The sequence below is a fragment of the Natrix helvetica genome, assembly GCF_964273705.1.
Source record: "Natrix helvetica genome assembly, chromosome: 1".
Classification (NCBI taxonomy): Eukaryota; Metazoa; Chordata; class Lepidosauria; order Squamata; family Natricidae; genus Natrix; species Natrix helvetica.
The window spans coordinates 17394721-17411294 of NC_138548.1; the positions used below are offsets into that span (position 1 = coordinate 17394721).

At 46.1% G+C, this 16574-nt stretch overlaps 1 long non-coding RNA gene across 1 annotated transcript; it reads right to left on the reverse strand.

The window, feature by feature from the left end:
- Nucleotides 1-5333: 5333 nt before the first annotated feature.
- On the reverse strand, nucleotides 5334-13953 carry LOC309384096. Its single transcript, XR_014173963.1, has 3 exons — nucleotides 13830-13953; nucleotides 8225-8433; nucleotides 5334-5603 (listed from the first exon to the last, which is right to left on the reverse strand). It is a non-coding gene; the product is annotated as an uncharacterized lncRNA (long non-coding RNA).
- Nucleotides 13954-16574: the final 2621 nt, after the last annotated feature.

Genomic DNA, 16574 nt, shown 5'->3' on the forward strand with positions numbered 1-16574 from the left:
GCTTATATTGGGTTCACATATGAAAATCAAGCTAGGATTTACTTTCAGGGTAGGTCGTATTTTCAGGGAAACAGGGTAGGTAACATCGTCAATGCTAGAAGGAAGTGGGGTTTGCTCTAACCCTACTCCTCCTAGCATTGATGATGTTACCTAGTTGGGTTAATGAAATGCCGGCAAATAACCCAGCTCAGAGAGCACCAAGGACCCCATACTTCAACCCTGAGCTACAAATATTCTCTTCTATTAATTGTAACTTCTATGAATTGTAACTTAACTATTATAGGTGAATCTAGCATATTGAGTGAATCAGATTCATTGCTAGTTCAGCTGTCAGACCGAGAAAGAAAACATGGGAAGATATTCATTATTGTAAGCTGTGAAAGCTTCAGGTATGGCCACTAAATACTTCCAAAGTTATTACCAAGTTGTCATTTTTAATGTGATAGATGAAAATACACAGTGAAGAAGCCTATTACTTGTAGCTGTTTTTATTTTAATGAAATAAAATGAAATAAAACTGAATTTAGTTTTTGTCTTAGAATTGTCTACTACTTCTGGAGTATAATCTCTAACATGGCATTCAATGACCAAACATGATTTCCAGCCTAGGAAAAGTAGATATAAGTAGTCCTTGAATTACGACCCCATCAGAATTTCTAGTGCTAAGCATAGCAATGGTTAAGTGAGCCATGCTCAATTTTGTGGCCTTTTTTGTCACTGTTAAGTAAACCACTGCTGTCGTTAAGTAAATCACAAAGTCATTAAGTGAATCTGACTTTGCTTTGTCTTTGCTGGTTCGAAACTGGCTAAGGAGATCACAAATGGCGATTGCATCATCATCCAGGACGTTGCAGCCATCATAAATGCCTGCTGGTTGTAACCATGGGGATGCTGCAATGGTCGTAAGTGTGAGAACCAATCGTAAGTCACTTTTCCCCGTGCTGTTTCACTGAATGATTACTTATGGTTGTAAGTAGGGGTAGGATTGAAAAACTTTTAGCAACCAGTTCTCTGTTCGGTTGCTGGGGGAGGCGTGGACATGGGGGGGGGCGTGGACATGGGGGGCGTGGCCTACTCTACTTCCTGCATCAGGGGTGGGGGGCGCGTTTTCGCCCTCCCAGAGGCTTGAGTTACAGCAGGGGTGTCCAAACTTGGCAACTTTAAGACTTGTGGACTTCAACTCCCAGAATTCCCCAGCCAGCAGAGCTGGCCGGGGAATTCTGGGAGTTGAAGTCCACAAGTCTTAAAGTTGCCAAGTTTGGACACCCCTGCTGTAACTCAAGCCTCTGGGAGGGCGAAAACGGCCTAACCCTAACCGGCTGAATCCCACCCGATTTTAAGTTAAGGACTATCTGTACTTCTGCTTTAAGAAGAAATGGCTTTCTCCTTCATTAACCAAATTGTTTTTAATATTGTTTTTAATTATGTCTCCTTTAGGAGCTTCCTTTGTAAACCATCCAGAGTCACTTCAGGGGAGAGATGGTGTAAAAAATTGATAAATATGTCTGGATTATAAATGGCTAAAGAGACAGAATCTCACTGAAGTCTGAACCTGATAAATAAAATAAGGGGTGGCCCAGACTTCTCGTTCCCCTGCTGTTTTTTCTCTCTCGTATGAAACATGGGGCGGGCGCGTGTGTGGAGACAGACAGGAAATTGCTCCATGCTTCTTTGCAGAGAAAACCAAAGAGCTGAACACGTTTTTCCACTAGGTGGTGGTGGAAACCTTATGCAAACCAGACAAATGACTCCCCCGCTTTGCTCATCTCTTGTGAAAAGAAAAGCTGGAACTCTCCTGTATACAGTAAACCAATGAAATAGTTTCCCACCGTTTTAGGCAACATAAAATGTCCCACCCTCGAGTGGAGAAGGGGACCCTGGCTGGAGAAGAAGGAAATACACTTTCGCCTGTAGGAAGTTAACACCCATCCCTCTCCTAGAAGAATGAAATACATTAAAAATGCAGAATATTATATTTCCCTGAATGAGAAATGGAGAAATATGTTAATCCAAAGTTGGTGGAGACAGCGGTCATGCATGGGTTAACTCAGTCAGTAACCAATAGAACTGAGTCTACCAAGGTGATGTCATCGCCTCTGAGGACCATGCTCCGGCTTTTTTAGACTCGGTTCGATTGGAACCGGCTGTGCTAATCGCTTCCTCCTTAACTAGTATTTAATAATTGACTATTCTAATTGGATTTAATTGGCTTTTACACAAAGAACAAAATTTCGTCTAAATTGGAAAGGCAAAGAATAAGCTTCTACTGGACCTTTGGAGGCAGGACTCTCAGTAGCCCGTGGGCGGCTGGAGAGACATTGCCAGGGCTTCTTCGAGGCTTTTGCCTCCGAACTTGCCTCCGGGCTTCTCCCTGGCTAGCAGCGCGATTTTGCAATAGCTGTTGGAGGCTCCACTCAGCGCTGCCGCCTCTTCTGCCTTCCCCTGGTTCTCCACCGCTAACCGCCGCCGCCAGAAACTGTCGGATGCCGCAGGGAGCCTCCAAAAGCGGTGAAAAGCCGCCACCGCTTCTGGGAAGCACCGCCGCTGCGGCCGCACCTCACCACCATTCCTCCGCGCTCCCGCTGCCGCTGGACCACTGCGGCTTTGTCCTTGGCTCCAAAGCCTTGCCGCATGGCCTCTGGTGCCCATGCGCACTTCACGGCCTCAGCTACCTCGTGGCGCCGGCCCATAGGCTCTGTAGCCTCAGTGGCCATCTTGTTTGGGCGCGAAAATCATCTGGCTGCCATTTTAAGCTTCTTCAAGAGCCATGAGTACAGGCCATGGCCTCCTTTCCTAATCCTGAGCCTCAACTGCCTCCAGTCTCTTTGGCCCCTGCTCCCACCACCGAACCCCCTTCATCTGGGCCCACAGCTGCAGGCATGCTCCGGAAGATACCCCCACTGAGCCCTCTTCCGGGAACCCCAGGCCTAATCGGGGGTGTAGGTAATCTATCCCCTCAGGAGGATAACAGTGCCTCTCAGGTCCCTACAAAGAAAGCCAGGGCTAAGACCAAGCACACTGAATCACGCATATTCCAGGCCCAGAGGCCTGTTCACACCAGTCCTCCTCCTGGCTTATCTTCGGATTCGGAGGATGATCTCTCCCCTGCGGCTTCAATTCTCCAGCCCGAGGATGCCAGGGGCACAGACGATTTGGCCAACAGTGGGGATGATTCGGATGGTGGTAGGAGCATTACCCCCGATGAGGATCCCCTCTACCAGGAAGACATTTCTCCCCCTCCCTGCCGCCGCCGTTCTTACTCACCGGGCATGGCTGATACGATCTCTGAGGCCATCGAACGGGGCATAGCGGCTGGACTTCTTTACAGAGAAAACCAAAGAGCTGAACAGTTTTTCCACTAGGTGGTGGTGGAAACCTTATGCAAACCAAACAAATGACTCCCCCACTTTGCTCATCTCTTGTGAAAAGAAAAGCTGGAACTCTCCTGTATAAACCAATGAAATAGTTTCCCACCGTTTTAGGCAACATAAAATGTCCCACCCTCGAGTGGAGAAGGGGACCCTGGCTGGAGATGATGGAAATACAAACAACTGAATGCAGTATTCCAAGTGTGGCCTTACCAAGGCATTATAAAGTGGTATTAACACTTCACGTGATCTTGATTCTATCCCTTTGTTGATGCAGCCTAGAACTGTGTTGGCTTTTTTGCAGCTGCTGCACACTGCTGGCTCATATTTAAATGGTTGTCCACTAGGACTCCAAGATCCCTTTCACAGTTACTACTGTTGACCAAGGTACCACCTATACTGTACCTGTGCATTTCGTTTTTGTTGCCTAAATGTAGAACCTTACTCTTTTCACCATTGAATTTCATTTTATTAGATAGTTGCCAATGTTCAAGTTTGTCAAGATCCTTCTGTATCTTAAGCCTATCTTCTGGAGTGTTGGCTATTCCTGCCAGCTTGGTGTCATCTGCAAATTTGATGAGTTCCCCATTTATTCCCTCATCCAAATCATTGATGAAGATGTTGAAGAGTACTGGGCCCAAAACAGAGCCTTGGGGTACTCCACTGCATACTTCCCTCCATGTAGATGCAGTTCCATTGAGGACTACACGTTGAGTGCAGTTGGTCAGCCAATTAGGAATCGATCTGGTGGTGATGCTGTCTAACCCACATTCTTCTACTTTATCTAGTAGTAGGTTATGGTCTACCTTATCAAATGCCTTACTGAAGTCCAAGTAAACTATATCGACGGCATTCCTCTGGTCCACTAATTTTGTCACATTATCAAAGAATGCAATAAGATTAGTCTGGCATGATCTGTTTTTAACAAACCCATGTTGGCTTTTGGCTATTACTTTGTTTGCTTCTAGGTATTCGCTAATTCATTGCTTGATTATCTTTTCCAGAATCTTTCCTGGTATTGAGGTCAGGCTGATAGGTCTGTAGTTTCCTGGATCTAATTTTTTCCCTTTTTTGAAGATGGGAACCACATCAGCTCTTTTCCAGTCCTCTGGTAGTTCCCCGGTGTTCCAGGATCTCTGAAAGATATAATTCAGTGGTTCTGAGATCTCGTCTGCTAGTTCCTTCAGAACCCTGGGGTGTAATCCATCCGGTCCTGGTGATTTGAACTTGTCTAGGGTAGACAGGTGCTCACTTACGATTTTCTTCCCTATTTCAACTTGTGTTCCTAATCTGATTTTTGCGGTGCTGTTTTGGTAGGTTGGACTGTTTTATCCCTTTGTGTAAAGACAGATGCAAAACATGAGTTAAATAGTTCTGCTTTCTCCCTGTTGATTATCACCTTCTTGCCACTTTTTCCCAGCAATGGACCAATTGTTTCCTTAACTTTTTTCTTGTTTTTAACATGTTGGAAGAAGCTTTTTTTGTTTTTTACTTTTGTGGCAAGCGTTTCTTCATTGTGAGCCTTAGTTTTCCTCACTTCATCTTTACATGCTCGGGCTATTTGCTGATATTCTGCCTTAGTTATGTTCCCCCCCCCCTTTCCACTTTTTATACTCATCTTTTTTGTCTTTCAATTTGTCAGAGAGTTCTTTATGCAGCCATGCTACACACTTATATACCCAGTTACATTAAGTAGTACGATGAAGTACTATGAAGTACTAGTTACTGGCTGCCGAAGGCTCAGGTGTTAATTGGTATGGCATTGATAATATGTGTAACTTTTTACAAGTAGCAATAGCATTAGACCTATATACCGCTTTACAGTGCTTTTACAGCCCTCTCTAAGCAGTTTACAAAGCCGGCCTATTGCCCCCAACAATCTGGGTCCTCATTTTACCCACTTCGGAAGGATGGAAGGCTGAGTCAACCCTGTCGGTAAGTAAGTAAGAAGCTAGTGCAAACTGAGAAAGTTCGATGGTTTATGCATGCCCCCAACACTGTGCAGGACAAGATGGCGACTTTTCATAGCACGGCGTGTTGATCAGATACAGGGCTGGCTCCACCATTGTGCTCCTCCAGCTGGAACTATAGCGCTGTGGGCTTCCCTTCACCGTCCCAGCCTCCCTGAATTTCCCAGGCATAGGATGACAAAGGGAAAGCTACAGAGCCAAGCAGGGCAATGAGTGGGTATCCTTCAGGGACATAGTTCACAGGAACCGGATCTCACTGGAAGATCTGTGTTAAGAAGAGAAGAGAAATGGGGAATGACTGCTCACAGAAAAGAGAGTGGGAAAAGCAGTGGGGTAATTACGGACACAGTGGCTCAGTGGCTAAGATGCTGAGCTTGTCGATCAGAAAGGTTGGCAGTTTGGCGGTTCGAATCCCATGTAATGGAGTGATCTCCTGTTACTTGTCCCAACTTTTGCCAACCTAGAAGTTTGAAAGCATGCAAAAATGCAAGCAGAAAAATAGGAACCACCTTTGGTGTGAAGGGGTTCCTTGTGCCTTTGGCATTTAGTCATGCCGGCTACATGATCACAGAGACGTCTTTGGACAGTGCTGGCTCTTCGGTTTTGAAACAGAGGTGAGCATCGCCACCTACAGTCGTGAACGACTAGCACATATGTGCAAAGTTAAACTTTACCTTTAATTAAGGATGTAGAAGATAAGGAAAGAGAGTTTTCAGGATCCCATGTATTAGGGGGGGCGGAGAAAAGGAGAAAAATCAGAACATTTAATCCATACAATTACAGGTAGTTCTTGACTTATGACCACAATTGAGCCCCAAATTTCTGTTGCTAAGCAAGACGTTTGTTAAGTGAGTTTTGCCCCATTTTACAACATTTTTTTGACACAGTCGCTAAGCGAATGACTGCAATTGATAAGTTAGTAACACGGTTGTGAAGTGAATCTGGCCAACCCATTGACTTTGTTTGTCCGAAGGTCAAAAAAGGTGATCGCATGACTCAGGGACAATGCAACCGTCATAAATATGAACCAATTACCAAGCATCTCAATTTTGATCGTGATCATGGGGATGTGGCCACGGTCGTAAGTGTGAAAAATGGTCGCAAGTTGCTCTTTTTTAGTACCATTGTAACTTTGAACAGTCCCTAAGTAAATTGTTGTAAGACCAGGAGTATGTATCTAACACCCTAACCCAGGGGTGTCCAAACTTGGGAACTTTAAGACTTGTGGACTTCAACTCCCAGAATTCCCCAGTCAGCTATGCTGGCTGGGGAATTCTGGGAGTTGAAGTCCACAAGTCTTAAAGTTCCCACGTTTGGACACCTCTGCCCTAACCTAACACCTGCAGTGATTCACTTAACAACTATGGCAAAAAAGGTCATAAAATGGGCCAAAGCACACTTAACAACTGTCTTGCTTAGCGAGAGAAATTTTGGATTCAATTGTAGTTGTAAGTCAAGGACTACCTGTATGTGTTTTGTGAGTTAGTTATATGATGCCTTGTTCTTATTTTCCATTGCTTCCCCCCCCCCCCCCCCCAAAAAAATGTTTGGTTATGATAGCTGTTTTTGTATTGGTTTTCTTGCAGTTAGCTAGCCAGTATTATGTATTTAAGTTGGGCAGCTATACAACTTTTCTAAATAAACAAGAGATGCAAAGAAGAACTTGGCATGGCTGAGCAAGGTCTTCAGGGGTTCGTCATCCTGCATTCGACAGTGGTGTAGGGCTTCATGCTTAAGCAAGGGGTTGGACTAGAAGACCTCCAAGATCCCTTCCAACTCTGTTATTCTATTCTATTCTAACACCTGTCTGATCTTTATGAATATAAATCCTCATTTTGTTGAAAGGGGCCAAGGACACTTATAGTGTAACCCTGTGACTTTTTCAAACAAGGTTTGCTAAACAAACACAAACTCTTAATGTAGGAACTTTGATGCATTGCAAATGGCACCTTTCTCCTGTGTAAGAGCGTTAGAATAGATCTGGGCCAGAGAAAATTGAATATCTTCTTACAGGTAATCCTTGATTTACGACCACAATTGAGACCTGAACCTCCATCCCTGAGTTATGTCCAACTTTATGACCTTAATCGTACATGATTTTATGACCTTGAGCTTAGCTTACATTCATGACCTTTACACACGATTGTGATCTGAGACGTTCCGACTTCCGAAAAGCAAAGTCAGTTGGGGAAGCCAGATTCATTTAATGACCACAGGATTCATCTAACAAGTGCGGTAATTTGCTTAAGGAAGATAATAAAAGTGGTAAATAAAATCTAATCCAGCCATTGGGTGACTTGTTTATCAAACACACCATCTAGCGATGAAAATTCCGGTACCAATTGTGGCTGTAAGTCGACTATGAGCAATATTAGTCCCACTGACAAATATATTACAGTATTGCTAGATTGAATTCTTCAATTTCATAATTAATTTATGCCCTTTCTAAGAATTCCTTGAGTGGAATTTGCCTTTTTCACAACTGCTACAGGCTGAAATTACTTTTTCATGTAATTATTCTCCACTTTCACTCGAATCTCTTTCCCAGTTACATAAACTTATGTCCAGGATGGGAAAACAGTTCAGAATGGAAAGTCTCAAATCTCTCTTTCTCCACTAAGCATGTCCAATGATTTTGGATCAATTACTATCCATCAACCCAACTTAATTCATTGGCTTATTACAGGGATAGTAATACAATTAGGGGAGACAATCTCAGCCTCCCAGATAAGGCTGCCCAGAGTCAGCATACAGAGGCCGTATAAATTTGTTTAATGCAATAAATAATCAATAAAACAATTAGTAAACCATAGCAACGGATTTTCGGCCCCAGCTGTAGCAGTTTACTCCGTTTGCATTTTGTTCCACAGACTGAACTACGTTTACCTCAGGAATGCTCGTCGCAGGCCTTCCAGACCCATTTTATAAATAAAGAGTCTTCTAAATTTTTGCGGTGCCCCCTTTAATCTCCCCAAATGCTCTCTTCTTCTTCTGCGGATCAGAGGTCCTTCTGTGGCTTCTCTCTCCCAGGAGCTGCCCCCCCTCACGCTCGGCTTTCATCCTGAGCTACGATAATGTCGGTGAGAATTCGGTGCCTTGCAAAGAAAAAGAAAGATAAAGGGATTTCAGCCAGGGCTAGGTGACGCTAATGCTGTTTTACAAACATGTGACCTGAGAGGCCGGAGAGCTTTCCTTTTTATTCCCCTGTTCATTAAGCTGCTAGTCCACATTTGGCTGAAAGCATTTGCTTCAAGGTGACCAACGGTGCCTGAAGCCTTTAAAGCAGGGGTGACCAATCTTTTGGATCTCAGGGACTACTAAATTCATAATTATAAATCCCCTGGACCCAGAGGTGAAATCCAGCAGGTTCTGACAGGTTCTGGGGAACTGGGAGCAGAAATTTTGAGTAGTTTGGAGAACCAGCAAATACCATCTCTGGCTGGCCCCGCCCCCATCTATTCTCTGCCTCCCGAGTCCCAGCTGATCAGGAGGAAATGGAGACTTTGCAGTATCCTTCCCCTGCCACGCCCACCAAGCCACACCATGCCCACCAAGCCACGCTCACAGAACCAGTAGTAAAACAAATTGAATTTCACCACTGCCTGGACCACTAATATGAATTAGTGTGGAGATGGGGTCAGTAATGGTTTTCTTTTATCTTTGCTACCAGTTCGGAACTGGGAGCGCAGGCGGGGCGCTTTTGCACATGCGCAGAGCATCTGTGATGATGTCTGGGTGAGTAGGTGGAACCTCCTGCCGCTGCTGCTGTTGCTGCCGCTACCGGTTCATCCGAACTGGGGCGAACCGACAGAATACCGCCTCTGGATGGGGTCCTTCAGGCACTTAGCTTGGCCATCTGTTGGCGGAGAGAAGCGCCTGGGGTCAACCCTAGCTTTGCTGTCCATTGCAGCTAGGAATCTCAAATACGGCCAAGAATTAATGGTTGTCTTGTAGCCAGCCCGGGTGCTAGATTGGCCCCCTGCAAACTCTGTCTTTCATGGAGCCCAGCCGAAGTTTCCCATGCTGCTCACCGAAGCGCCTGGACTCCCAGGGAGCGAAGGTCTGGAGCTACTAAACAGGCAGCCAAGCTAAGTGCCTGAAGGACCTCATCCCATCAGCGAGCGGGATTAATTGTTTCATTGGGCTGTATCCAGCTCAGTTTGAAGATCCCTGATTTAGTGCAATAAAAAAAAATGCAAAGAGTTTTCTGCGGACCGCCAAAATTTTCTCACAGACCCCCAGTGGTCCACGGACCACCATTTGGTGACCACTCCTTTAAAGCCCAAAGGGCTGTCAGAATAAAATGTGAGTGAGTTCCATATCTGCGGTTCCACATCTTATGTGCCTGCCAAATGTAGAAAAAGATATTAAATATATTCATATATTGTTGCAGAATACATTATGCTGTCATTTCAATCCACTACAGAATTTTTGATAAGGAACCACAAGTAGTCCTCAACTTTACAACACTTCATTTAGTGACCGTTCAAAATTACACCGGCACTGGGAAAAGTCACCTACGACCAGTTTTCACACTTATGGCCATTGCACCATCCCCGTGGTCAAGTGATTTACATTCAGATGCTTGGCAACTGACTCACGTTTGCGACGGTTGCAGTGTCCCAGGGTCACACGGTTCCCTTTTGCAGCCTTTTGACGAGCAAAGTCAGTGGGGAAATCAGATTCTGTTAACAACCTTGTTACTAATTTAAGAAGTGTCGTAAAATGGGGCAAAACTCACTTAACACATTTCTCATTTAGCAACATACATTTTGGGTTCAGTTGTGGTTGTAAGTTGAGGACCAGCTGCAGATTGTCTGGGTGCTCAGAACTTTTAATTTTTCTAGCATATAGAATTTTAGCCTCTTTTCCCCAGCCCCTTTTGAACTAAAGCAATATCTTGGGTTTGTAGATGTTCTGTGGATGTATTTTCATAACATGCTTCCCTGTGGATTATTTAACCATGATTGATGAAACTAACCCACTTTTCTGGATTTAGGTAGCACATTAACTGATTATAAGATGGGCACTTGGCTAATTGGTGGCTCAGTTTGTAAAGAGACCATAAACAGCATTTGTCTATGAAAGAGCCATTCTCTTTCTCTATCTAGTCTGCCCCGAGATGTTAATAGACAATATGATGTAAAAAAGATGTGGAGACTCTGGAAAAAATGCAGAGATGAGCAACAAAGATGATTAGGGGACTGGAGACTAAAACATATGAAGAACGGTTGCAGGAAATGGGTATGTTTAGCTTAAGAGAACGAAGGACTAGGGGAGACATGATAGCATTGTTCCAATATCTCAGGGGTTGCCACAAAGAAGAGGGAGTCAAACTATTCTCCCAGGTACCTGAGGGTAGGACAAGAAGCAATGGGTGGAAACTAATCAAGGAGAGAAGCGACTTAGAACTAAGGATAAATTTCCTGACAGTTAGAACAATTAATCAGTGGAACAGAAATTGCCTCCAGAAGTTGTGAATGCCCCAACACTGAAAGTCTTTAAGAAGATGTTGGATAACCATTTGTCTGAAATGGTAGGGTTTCCTGCCTAGGCAGGGGGTTGGATTAGAAGACCTCCAAGGTCCCTTCCAATTCTGTTATTCTGAATAGTCTCCCCATTCTAGACCTTTTGTTTCCTGCCCTCCTCTTTGCCCATTCTAAAAGTGGAAGGAAACTTTGGGATTGGATTAGAATCATGCAAAAGTCTCTCTACCTCTCACAGCACTTGCCCTGATTTTCAGGAAGACGGAAACTAAAAGGTAAAAAAGGTGCGTGGACATGTGACTAGAAACTAGACATTCTCAATTCTGGGGACTTTGCAATTCAAAGGTCTTCTCTAGTGTCTTAATCATCACAGACCATGGTATCCTATTGCGCCGGTTGGAGGGGATGGGAGGGGATGGGAGTCGGAGGCACCGTTTTGCGGTGGTTCGGCTCCTACCTCTCCGACCGGAAGCAATGTGTGTTGACAGGGGGGCAGAGGTCGTCCCTGAGGCCACTCACTTGTGGGGTGCCACAGGGGTCGGTCCTCTCGCCTCTCCTGTTCAACGCATATGTGAAGCCGCTGGGTGAGATCATCCGTGGTTTTGGGGTTGAGTACCACCTGTACGCTGATGACACTCAGCTGTACATTTCAACCCCAAACCACCCCAACGAGGCTGTCGAAGTGATGTCCCGGTGTTTGGAAGCCGTCGGGGTCTGGATGGGGGACAACAGACTCAAACTCAACCCCTCCAAGACCGAGTGGCTGTGGATGCCGGCACCTCGGTTCAGCCAGCTGACACCATCGCTGGCCATAGGGGGCGAACAACTGTCCCCTGTGGAACGGGTGCGCAATTTGGGCGTCCTCCTTGATGCCCGGCTGTCAATGGAGGACCATGTGGCAGCCGTTGCAACGGGGGCGTTCCACCAGGTTCGCCTGGTGCGCCAATTGCGCCCCCTACTGGACCGGAGTGCCCTGCGCACGGTCACTCATGCGCTGGTGACGTCTCGCCTGGACTACTGCAATGCCCTCTACATGGGGCTTCCCTTGGGACGCATCCGGAGACTGCAGCTAGTTCAGAACGCAGCCGCGCGGGTTATCATGGGGAGTACACGATACTCCCACGTAACACCCCTCCTGCGCGAGCTGCACTGGCTACCTGTGGCCTTTCGGGTGCGTTTCAAGGTATTGATTACCATCTTTAAAGCGCTCCATGGCATAGGACCTAGTTATCTGCAGGATCGCATCCTACCACACACGTCCCTACGACCAATCCGCTCACACAGGGAGGGACTCCTCCTGGTGCCATCCGCTAGGCAATGCCAGCGGGCGACACCTAGGAGTAGGTCCTTCTCTGTGATGGGCCCAACCCTCTGGAATGGCCTCCCCCCCGACATCCGAACTACCACCGACCTCCGCTCCTTCCATCAAAAATTAAAGACTCACCTGTTTCAATCAGCTGGCCTGGCACTCTCTTAGTTTTGTCTCCCGGGGATATATTTTAATTGGGTTTGGGTATTTTAATTGGGGATGTTTTTTAGGGTTTCTATAGTATATTTATTTCTTGTACAGTCTTATCTCCTCCATCCAAATGTTTAGTATTTAATTGTTTTATATTATTGTATTTTATCTGCATTTTATTTGACTGTACACCGCCCCGAGTCCCTTTTTGGGAGAGGGGGCGGTTTAGAAATCCAAGAAATAAATAAATAAATAAATAAAACAGAGGGTGACAGCATTTAGCCGAAGGGGACTACCTTGAAAAAGATAAGCAGGGTTGGACGTAAAACCTGGATGCTAGATTTCAGGATTGTATTAACTGGGAAATCAAAAGAACATCTTGGGGAAAGTGCCAGCCCCATTAGGTAGACCAGACCAGGAAATCAACACCACAAGAAGGCTATCATTACTTTTGATTGAGATTGGCTGTAAGAAACCGAATCTTGCAAGTCTGATTGTACTATATTTTCTCTTCCTTGTTAGAGTGAATTGGAGAGGTATTTGATTAGAGAGCTGCTTCTGAATGTTAGGGACATGTTTTGCTCTTTCTTGCTTTGGTAATGGAGCTTGCATAGTTCCATCCATTTTGTCTTCCTTATTCTCTCCAAAAAGGCAATGGCAGTCAAGGGAACAAGATGGATGTGCCCATTTAGTAAGGAGGCAAAGCAAGTGTGCTGAGCTGATTAATGTCCAGCAGTAGGGAGACCCAAGTGAGTCCCTCCTCAATTACTGATGTTCCCTGGAGGACTTGGGTCAGCCCCTCTCTCTCAGCCCAAGAGCCAGGGTGGTGAAGGATCAGGTCTAAGAATAAGAAATATCCTTGACCTTCAACCCTGGGAGACTTTGAGCCTGCTATTCACAGTTTAGCCTACCTAGCAGTTTAGCCAACTTAGGCTTTCTAGTCTGATGAAAAGAAAGACTAGGGAAGACATGATAGCACGGTTTCAATATTTGAGAGCCTCCTACAAAGACCGGGGGGGGGGGGGTCAAACTATTTTCCAAAGCACCAAAAGGCAAACCAAGAAACAATGGTTGGAAACTAATCGAGGAGAGAAGCAAGCTAGAACGAAGGAGAAATGTCCTAACCGTGAGAGCAATTAACCAAAGGAATAGCTTGCCTTCAGCAGCTGTGGGTGCTCCATCACTGAAGCAAAAAGAGACTGGACCCCCAAATGATATTTATAGGGTCTCCTGCTCAAGCATGGCTTGGACTAGAAGACCTCCAAGGTCCCTTCCAACTCTATTATTCTATGTTCTAGCTGGGTCACTATTAAGAGAGATAAAAAATAGAGGATAATTTCCATGTAAACCACACTGGAGGAAAGGGAGGCTGTTAATCTAACAGATAAATTAATAAGTAATCCACCCAGGAGCACAAATAAAAGAAGGTGCTACAATTTCTTGTTTACACACCACAGAAAATGTTGGCCTTTTCAGTGGCTCCATTCTGCTTCCTCATTCTAAAACTAAGGGCGGGGGGAAGGGTCCCTGATCAGGAACAGCTTACCACTTTTACCAAGCCTCTGAATTCAAGGAAAGTTCCTCCTGGCAACATCTGGGCACTTCTTGTCCGCCTTGTATGCTTGAAGCCCCCTTCCCCTCTTCCTCTCTGCTCTTCTTCTTCCTTCGGGACAGTGGAAGTTGGATTCATGCGTGATCCTTTTATACCATTGCCCTTCATATGATGAGCACGTGAAAATCCCAAGTGATGGAAGGAGTAGCAGTTGGGGAGAACTTTTTTTTTAAATTCCACTTAAGAGGATTTAATTCATGGTGGGTTTGGTGCTGAGGTTTTTCGGGTTGTTGGTTTTTTTTTTTTTTTTTTACAGATCCCATGATCAGCCTACAAGGGGTCCCATGACTGAAGTATGCAGCTGTAATACTCAAAGAGTCTTTTCTTTGTGGCAGAGCGCTCCCCTCTCTCTCCTTATCCTTCCCACAGGAGCCCTGCCTCCCCCTCCAATTAATAAAATAATAAAAATAGAACTCCCTAGGTTCATATCCTGTCCAGAAACAAAAGAAAGAATACAAAACCATCAGAATAATAATACTTCATATGAGTTAGAACCAGCGGTGGGTTGCACTTATTTTGACCACCGGTTCGCCCCGCATGCAGACGCTACTTTGCGTGCATGCGCACCTTCCATGCATGCACCTGGCCTTCCGCGCATGTGCTTTGCTCTCGTGTGCACCTTCTATGCATATGCTTTGCTCCCGTGTACGCCTCCCCTGCATGCGCCTGGCCTCAAAAACGTGGCTAAATAGAACAGCATAGTGCCTGGGCGGGCCCATCTGCGATTTCCGCTACCGGTTCACCCGAACCAGTCCGAACCGGCTGAATACCACCTCTGGTTAGAACTATGGCCTACAGAACTAGCGTGACCAATCTGAGTTTGTGATCCAGCGGATTTGGGGTTACAAGTAATCCTCAACTTGTAACCATTCATTTAATGACCATTTGAAATTGCAACAGCACTACGAAAGTAATGCATGACCAAGCCTCACACTTGTGACCGTTGAAGCATCCCCGTGCTAACATGACCATGGGGGCATTGACAACCAGTATATGTTCGCAAAGATTGCTGCTTTCTGGGCCATGTAATTGTCCTTGGCCACCTTCTCAGCTTGCAACATGCAAAGTCAATGGAGGAAGCCTAGTTTACTTAATATGTGATTCATTTAATAACTGCAGTGGTTCACTCAATGGTGGCAAATGAGTTCTTTCCATTGGGTGTGACTCAACGAGTGTCTTGCTGGGCAACAAAAATTCTGCTCCCGATTGTGGTTGTAAGTCGAGGACTACCTGCATTAGAGGAAGAGGATATTGCTTGGCAACTGGATGGCTATTATGGGTTAGCCGCACGGGGGTAGGGTTTGGTCTACCTAAGGCATGCCCCTTCCCCAGCCCTGCAGGACAAGGAGGATGGGACCTGTTGTTCCACACGTCTAGGGAACGTCAGTCACGAAATTGTGCCTGATCACATCCATTTGTCAGTGTGAACATGTTGTGGATGCTCCAACACTGGAAGTTTTTAAGAAGAGAATTAAATCAGGGGCCTCCAACCTTGGCAACTTTAAAGACTTGTGGACTTCAACTCCCAGAGTTCCTCAGCCAGCTTTGGAATTCTGGGAGTTGAGGTCCACAAGTCTTAAAGTTGCCAAGATTGGAGGCCCCTGGATTGAACGTATACGGTTTCCTGCCTGAACAAGGGGTTGGACTAGAAGACCTCGAAGGTCCCTTCCAACTCTGTCATTCTGTTCTGTTGTGAATGTTTGTAAAATCTTCCAAAGCCGTTCAGGAATGGGTTGCATTTTTAGTGTCGTTTTGAAAACAAGGACATTATTGTCCCCCCCAGCCCAGTTTCCTGTGGCCAACAAACTCACGCCAGCCGTTCTCCCTTCCTCTTGCAACAGGAAGCTGGGTTCTCTTAGAGGAGGATAAAAATACATGTGTCTTTGGCACAACCCTTGTTTTCTCTCACGGGATTAAGTTGCTCCAGGCTGTTCCATCAGCTTTGCGAATCAAGAGGCTCTCGGGGACAAGTGGGACGCTTATCCAAGGAAGAGCAAAAGGGAGGGAAACATTCTTTTCATCCTCATTCATTCCCAAAGGAAAAGCGGGCTCAAAAGTGGCTGGTTAAAAAAAGGGGGAAGAAACATGTCTGCTCTTCTTTTTCCGTGTTCTTCATTCTTCCTTCAAAAAGGTTCTGACCAGCAAGTTTGATTGGTGTAAGAAAACTTGTGTTAAAACCGTGGTGGCGAACCTATGGCATGTGTGGCACAGGTGGCACACAGAGCTCTCTCTGCGGGCATGCCAGTTGTCACCCCAGCCCAGCTCCACCACGCATGCATGCATGCCTCCCGCAGGCCAGCTGGTCTTCAGGTCTCTGCTGTGCATGCACAGAGGGCGGGGTGCAGGTGGGGGAAACCTGAATGCATGTGGGGGGAGGGACACATGCACTGGGGGTGCTCGCTTTGCATCTTGGGGGCTCACGCAACGCCCCGTGCCCTGTTTCGTCTTCCAGGTTAGTGCAGGAGGCCTTCCAGGCCAAAAATGGGGCACGGGGCGGCTTTGCGGGTGTCCCCCCCCCCGTGCTCCATTTTCGGCCTGGAAGGCCTCCTGCACTAACCTAGACGACCGAAATGGGCGAGGGGGGGATGACACATGTGTGGGCTGCGTGCGCAGATGCGTGGGGCACACAGTGGGTCACGCGCGCATTGCATTATGGCTGCAAGCACGCACACGACAACA